The 7978-nt window shown below is 35.3% G+C and overlaps 1 long non-coding RNA gene across 1 annotated transcript; it reads right to left on the minus strand.

The window, feature by feature from the left end:
* Window positions 1-4570: 4570 nt before the first annotated feature.
* LOC137035070 (uncharacterized) lies at window positions 4571-7337 on the minus strand. Its single transcript, XR_010897015.1, has 4 exons — window positions 7254-7337; window positions 6163-6315; window positions 5940-6032; window positions 4571-5325 (listed from the first exon to the last, which is right to left on the minus strand). It is a non-coding gene; the product is annotated as an uncharacterized lncRNA (long non-coding RNA).
* Between the last annotated feature and the right edge of the window lie 641 nt (window positions 7338-7978).

The following is a 7978-nucleotide window of genomic DNA, read 5'->3' on the forward strand; positions in this document are numbered from 1 at the left end:
CACATTTTAATAAGGACAACAGACGCAATGCCACCCTGTTTTACACAGCCTCTCTGAACTTGTTTGTTTGTCTTTATATTTGTCACAGTGGTGCACTTTTGATTTTTACACGCAGGCTTCTGGCAGCAGATGCTGGGAGAAGTGGCAAGAAGCAAAATATACTGACCGCCTGCAATCCGTCCGCAAAAGCTAAATATTGACTTAGTGACCTGTAATCAGATTCATACACATGACAGAATGGAAATAAACACCAACATGTGCACTTCGCCTCTAACTGCCGGCAGCCCACAACAGAGGGAGAGTGCGGGATGCTGGGAGAGCGAGGCCGCCTGAAGCTGTCTGTAAAGTTAATCTGGTAATGGGTGCACAGGAATGGGAGTTAAATGATCCCATTCACTGCATGTATAAATATATATGCAACACTGTACGTCAAGGTTTTTTTTCATTTGCTCACTCTAGCATTTGACGAATTTAATGTCACTGCTGTCAAAAAATTCATGATGTGTTTCTTCTCACAGTTGGAAACTGTTGGTTGTGAAACTGTGCTGTGCATGTGGAGTCATACGCAAGTCGTTATGTGCTGCATAACGTGTGTGAAGTTTTTTAATCATTACCCTCTGCTGATTATACATAGCCAGCATCAGAACAAACCTTTTAGTGGTTTTCTCCATGCACTTTGTTGTTTATCGAGGGACAGATAGTTGGAGCGATATACTGTTACAGGTGTGATTTCGTTGAACTTCACAACTGCCTATCTGGCAGGGAGAAAGAGAAAATGAATGAAAAACAGAGTTGTCCTTTTCTTAGAAGACTTTCATGTGGCTGAAATATGCATGACTGTGAATTATTCATTAGCGCATACATGTGCGTGGCTGAGGTCAGGTTGCCGTATTCATTTGCTGTCAGTGAGCAGGAAAACAAGGAAATGTGTTGCAGGCATATCAATGCATCATGGAGCTGAATAGAAGCTTACAAAAGGTAAAAACATATGGGTGAAATTCAATGGTGGACATTTTTCAAGTTTAGCGCTTTTTATCAGAGCGATTTCCTTATGGGAAACTTTTTCTATAATTTCTTTCCTTACAAAGCATAATAACTGACTTTTTATTCTCATAAATAGCAAAAAATAAATTATATACATATTATATATACATATATATATATATATATAAATGTATATATATATATATACATGTATATATATATATATACACATATATATATATACATATATATATATACACATATATATATATATATACACATATATATATATACACATATATACATACACATATATACATATATATATATATACACATATATACATATATATATATATATATATATATATATATATATATATATATATATATATATATATATATATATATATATATATATATATATATATATATATTATATATAGCTATGTTGAAGTGAAGCAGTTGAGTATTGCACTAAGAACCCACACCTTTTTAGAAAAACTGGTTGAATCGTTTCACAGATTATTTTGAATGATTCTTTTGTAAATTTGACCAAAACACCCTTAAAATTAAAATTGCATTAAATACCTATTTTACATTTTGGTGTATTGGTAGCAAATTCATATCAATTCACACAAAATCATTTGTATGTTTTCATATGATTTGCTTGTGCTCCACTGACGGTTAGGTTTAGGGATGGGGTTAAGGGTGGGCCTTCATGCTTATGTTTTTTTTTTTCCTTTCTAAAAACTTTGTTTCCGGATTAATAACGTCATACGAATTCATACAAAATTGCCTCATAATAGTTACTTTTTCTCATGAGATTGGGTTTATTCAACTGATTCAGTGACTCAGTCAAAGTAGTCACCAGTTAAAGGGATAGTTCACCCAAAAATGAAATTCCCAAGACCTTTGTTCATTTTCAGAACACAAATTAAGATATTTTTGATAAACTCTGAATTTTTTTTTTACCTCCCATAGAAAGCAATGAAATTACCACATTCAAGGTCAAGACATTGTTAAAATAGTCAACATGAATACAGTGGTTCAACCTTAATGTTATGAAGCGAATATTTTTTGTGTGCAAAAACAAAACAAAAATAACAACTTTAATCAACAATTTCTACTCTACCCTGTCATTCTCTTATGCTATATATGTTCAGCGCTTCTGGGTTCTACGTCAGAACCCCAACTCAGTATTGGCCGGCTCCTGCATCAGCATCACATGCATGTGTCGTGCTGCTCACGTGAACACGTGAGCCGGTGTTCTGATGTAGAACCTGGAAGCCTGCACTGTCTTTACAGCGTAAACATTGAAGAAGAATGACAGGGTAAAGAAGAAATTGTTTAATAAAGTCGTTAATTTTGTTTTTGCGCTCAAAAGGTATTCTCGTTGCTTCATAACATTAAGGTTAAAACACTGTAGTCACGCTGACTTTAACAATGTTTTTACTACTTTTCTGGACCTTGAATGTGATAATTTCGTTGCTTTCTATGAAAATGTTCGGATTTCATCAAAAACATCTTAATTTGTGTTCCTAAGATGAATGAAGGTCTTACGGGTTTGGAACTACATGACAGTGAGTAATTAATGACAGAAATTTCATTTTTGGGTGAACTAACCCTTTAACAACTCACTAAACTCACTTTGTGTTGTCCATCCATGAACAATATGGTTCTCAGATGTGCTGCCTCATCTGTGTGACAATGGCTGCATTTGGTAAATTGCATTGCTTTTCTCCATCGAAAGTTAATGCCACTGATTATGAATTCATTTCACCTTGCCACACCACCAGAGAACATTTCCCAAGCTTAATTCTTAACCCAGATGTTTGTGAATTGTGATTTGGGCCTGTGCACTATTCCATCTGCTCTCAATTCATTTTCCTTTATGTCTCATATGAATTGTACACCCGTAGAACTGACGTCCAAGACCCTTTATCGCATGCCAAAATATTAAACGATGAAAGAAACAGAATCTTTTATCCAGATCGTTTTGTTTTGAATTACAGCGTCTCCAAGTGCTGGTAAGAATTCGCTCTGTATTAAGGCCAATAGATGGTGTGCTCTGAATGTGTAGATGAGTGGCGTAATGGTTTTTGAAGTGCTGAGTTCGAAAGTGTGCAGGATTTTTAATGCAATGTATCGGGAGGCCCAAATGGACTTAACAGAGTGGAAGACTGATCATGTGACATAAGCAAACCATTAACATTCTGTCTTCTAAGAAATCTGGAACTGGTTTAGTGCAACTAAAAGTAGTCCAACCATTTGCATCTGTGCAAAACACACACACACACACACACACACCTTTCTGTATTGAATAAAGGGGGACCGATTAAAGATAAATTTTCATTATAAACAACATGTTGCCTCTTTGCTCTGAATGGCTCTAATTGGTGGCTGAGAAGACTGTCGGCAGTACAGTGAGATTTTTTAAACAGGCCCTGCTTTAATAACCCATTTGTCTTGCATCCATGCTAGAACGTTTTTGGCGAGACTACACATGAGAGCAGAGATTGTATGCCGCTGACGCCAAGCACAATCGTAAGTATGTGAACAGACTTTTCTGAAGCTAATTGGAAGGCGACTGAGGCTAATCAAGCCCTGGGTTCATAGCCAAATATGACTGGTCTTTTGGGCCTTTGACCCTGTGTTGCACAAGGAGAGGACACAAAAGGCTATTTATGAATTCAGCGCAAACTTTAAAGAGCCGGCAGTTATCCTTTTCTTGGCGTCCATTTTTATTATTTTATAGCTTACTCCAGATATTATAGTCCTCATGGTTCACTTAGCAGGTCTGAGAGTGTGGTTAAATCATGCCTGAACCGTAGTGGTATTCTTGATTTAAAGAAAATATTACTCATTTAGCAAGTTTATAAGGCCACATTCATCAGTTTTATATATAAAATGTAATTAAAGTCCACCTGTCTATATCGTCTACCTCGCTCATCTGTGGTTTTCTCATCTGAGCCTTCTGAGCCTTTTAGCATCTAATACAGTATCCAGAAGTGTTAAAATTCATGCTAAAATTCATCTGTATTGCTTAATAAACTTGGATGTTATGTGGCATACCCAAATAACTGCTGTAATCATGTTTGTTTCAGTGCCCTGCAGTTATTCAGTCTGCAATAATAACAGGTTTTGATGTGTGTAAGCTTGGTTATATGTGAGAGGAGGAAAATGATTTTAAAACCCCTAAAGACTCTAGAGTAACCACAAGATTGCTTAGAAGCAACAAACTGACACATGGTAAATGAAATTGAGATGATGCTTTACACTGTAAAAAGTAATAAGTTGACTTTACTTAGAAAAGCTGTGGAAACTGATTGCCTCAAAATTTTCAAGCAAATTAGTTCATACTTTTTGACTTAATACTACTTACTACTACTTTGTAGAGTTAACTTGTATATTTGTAGAGGTTACTATAAAACTTGAGTAAAAGTAACTCAATTTCAAAAGTTCAGTCAACTTACAGATTTAAGTTGGGGTTTGTAAGCAGAACTCAAACAAAACAGTTATTTTAACATGACTGCTTGTTCATTTTACTAGAAGAATGTGTGGAAACTGATTGCCTTACATTTCTCAAGCAAGCTGTACTTAAAATTCTAAGTTGAGAATACAAAGAAAGACAACAGATTATGCACAACACTTGAATGTTTATTTGCTCTATAAAACAATATGAAAGACATTACTGAAGGTATGCTCGTCAACATGGCCCACTGACAACAATGTAGAAAAAAAAGTACATACTGCACTTACAATAAATAAAGTGCAATGTTTCTTTGTCTTTTACATGTTTACAAAGTGGTCAAAAGCAAATCTTGCAAACACTTAACATTCTGTTAAGTACAGGTACAGAGTTTAGTACAGAACAAATTTTCTAATACAGTTCTCTTTAAAAGTTATCTTCTAATAAAACTATTCTAAAACAGTTTTTTGGAAAAACAAGTATCTGTAAAACACTAGCACTGAACAATTTGAGTTCTTAAAAGGCATATCTATTCAAACTCAACTCAGTAATAGTTAACCATGAAAAAACATTACTGCATTAGGCGATTTTTAGTGATTGGATTTTAGGTTTCAGTGACTTGTGGCAAAGGGACAAAATCACTCTCTGTAGAATATCAAATGTGCTCTTCAGTGCTGCTGGATGCTCTAAGTTTAGAGTATAAATTAGCCCAAAGAGCAGACACATTGCTTGTGGAACATTTTCAATGTTATCCACAACCACTGTACCTTCCAAAAAGATTGCCGTTGTTGTGGCATCAAGATGCAAGGAGTAGGTCACTGTCATGATACCGATTGCAGTGTCGAACATGTCTTCATTGCCATCACAGTCCTAAAAACAGGAATAGCATATATCAAAAAATTAGGTCAATGTAAGCCACAAAACGTCTTTTAAAAGCACATACTTGCATTTAAATGTAAAACTAAATTAACAACACTGTATTATGTCTAAATGTAAAGGCCTTTTAAAACAGGACACATCAGTGGATGCATGGAGGAATGACATTCAAACCACTGCAAGAAAAGAAATTAAATCAAACTGAAGGCCAGCAATAAAAACATATAGAAAAACCTATTCTAAATCTGATAATTTGTTATTTGAAAAGGTATCAAAAAACATCAATGATTGAATTTTAAAATCAATTAAATATCAGATTTTTTTATTCTATCTAACTTCCTTTCTGTCATTTACATATTTTTTCTTGCCTCCTTACTGACTTCATCTGTTGTGTCTTTCCTTTATTCTTCCTACCCATCTAAATTTCCAATCTCCCATCTATTGTCTCTTACAATTGTTTCTCTTTCATCTCTGTCTTTTTTTCTTATGAGTTCTTAATTTATCTTTCTTTCTTTTCTCTATCCCTTTCTTTGTTTCAGTGTCCTGACTGTTTTCCCCCTTCATAACTCTTGCCAGATCTCATCACATCACAGAAAAAAATTACTTACAAAGCATGTCTTGTAAAAATCGGTGGGGTCTTCTCCGAGGAGGAGTGGTAGGCCATGAAGAACGACTGTTCGTCTCGCATTGACGTTGGATTTCTGCAAAGTTATGAACATTAATATTTATTAGCACTCATGACACAAACAAAACACAGATCAGACAACAACAGCAAAAGCAACAATTGTTTTTACTATAGAAAATGAATAGTGATGTGTCTGAGGAACTTGCATCATTGTCAATCTGGTGCAGAAGCTCAAGTTTGGAGCCAATGTCTCCTCCTTTAGCCCTGAAGATCGATGAAACGTTGAGTGAATCGGTCCAGTTCTGTAAGAATTCGGTTTGCAGGTTTTTGCCAGATATACGATTAAATTCTGCCAGAATCTAAAAAAAAATAAAAATAAATAGGACAAACTGATATTAAGCCATCACTTCTCACTGAAATGTGCAACAGTGCAAGAATGAATTAAAGGGATAGTTCACCCAAAAATGAAAATTAGCCCATGATTTACTCACCCTCAAGTCATCCTAGGTGTATATGACAATCTTCTTTCAAACGAGTTCAATTAGAGTTATATCAAAAGTCCAAGCATTATTAATAGCTGCTCTGGTTTTGAAGTCCATAAAAAAATGCATCTGTCCGTCAAATAACGTGCTCAACGCGGCTCTGGGGTGTTAATAAAGGCCTTCTGAAGCGAATCAATGCGTTTGTGTAAGAAAAATATCCATATTTAAAATTGTATAAAGTTCCAGCCGATCGCCTTCTGTGGAAAAGAGTTGAAAGTTCCTTTTCGAAATTCAAGATGCGTACGTTATGACGAGCGCGCACCTGGTCGCGTTTGTCTTTCGATAGGCAGAGGCACTTTCAACACTTTTCCCTTAATTGAATACGGAGAGCGGTTGGCCAAAGCTTTACTTGATAAAGTTTTAAATATGTATATTTTTCTTACACAAACGCATCGATTCGCTTCAGAAGGCCTTTATTAACACACCAGAGCCGCGAGGAGCACGTTATTTGACGGACAGATGCATTTTTATAGACTTCAAAAACAGAGCAACTATTACTGCCATTTATAGTGATTGAATTAGCCTGTACTTCTTTAATATAACTTTAATATAACTCAGATTGTATTCGTATGAAAGAAGAATGTCATATACACCTAGCTAATAAGCCACTGATCTCAAACGGTCTCATTCGACACAAAACTATCCTGCATCAGTGTGCCTTTTTGTCTTTTACTCTTTGCACACAATGAGCAAATTAAAATCGATTTAATTTTTTTTAACGTTGGTTTATAAATAGGCCATAATCATAAGCATACCTAGTTGTGCCGCCACATCCAGATCACGAGGCAAGCTGAAGTTTCTTCTTCGTCGACGTCGTCGTCTTCAAAATCCAGTGTTCCGCAACATTGTGCATGCGCATGCGTGGGCGCGGGCGCGGCTGCGTTGCCTGTACAGCACACTCAACATTCTTAAGTACTATGTACTAAATTTACTTAGTTTAACTATTGCATCCACCGAAAAGTTCACATTACACAGCCTAATCAAGTTAAATCAACAAATTTTCCAAATTTAGTTAATTTTACAAGTTTTTCTTAAGTAGATTCAGCAATTACTTTTTACAGTGTAGGGGGGCATGTTAATGTCACATCTGAGATTAAATGTTAATGTATGATACATTCAATCTGTTGTTTTGTTTGTTTGATCAGAGTTTGAGTGATTAAACAATCTTCTGTATGTGTGGTAGATGTGGTAAATGATTTTGAACCAATTAAGTCATTCAAAGAAGACCTTGGGTTAGTTGTTAAAATCTCCTAAAAACACAAAAGAAACATTAATGGGCTGGTGAGATGAGATGGAAAGTAAAGGTTTAAATGTGTAACATTATATTCAACCAGCACTACAACGAATCCACCCAAATGTAAACATCACAGTTTAAAAGTTTGGGGTCAGTAAGATTTTGTTAAATGTTTTTTAAAAGAAGTTTATTATGCTCACCAAGACTGCATTTAAAAGTAAACACAATACAGTAAAAACAGTAACA

This window comes from Chanodichthys erythropterus, chromosome 13, assembly GCF_024489055.1.
Source record: "Chanodichthys erythropterus isolate Z2021 chromosome 13, ASM2448905v1, whole genome shotgun sequence".
Classification (NCBI taxonomy): domain Eukaryota; kingdom Metazoa; phylum Chordata; class Actinopteri; order Cypriniformes; family Xenocyprididae; genus Chanodichthys; species Chanodichthys erythropterus.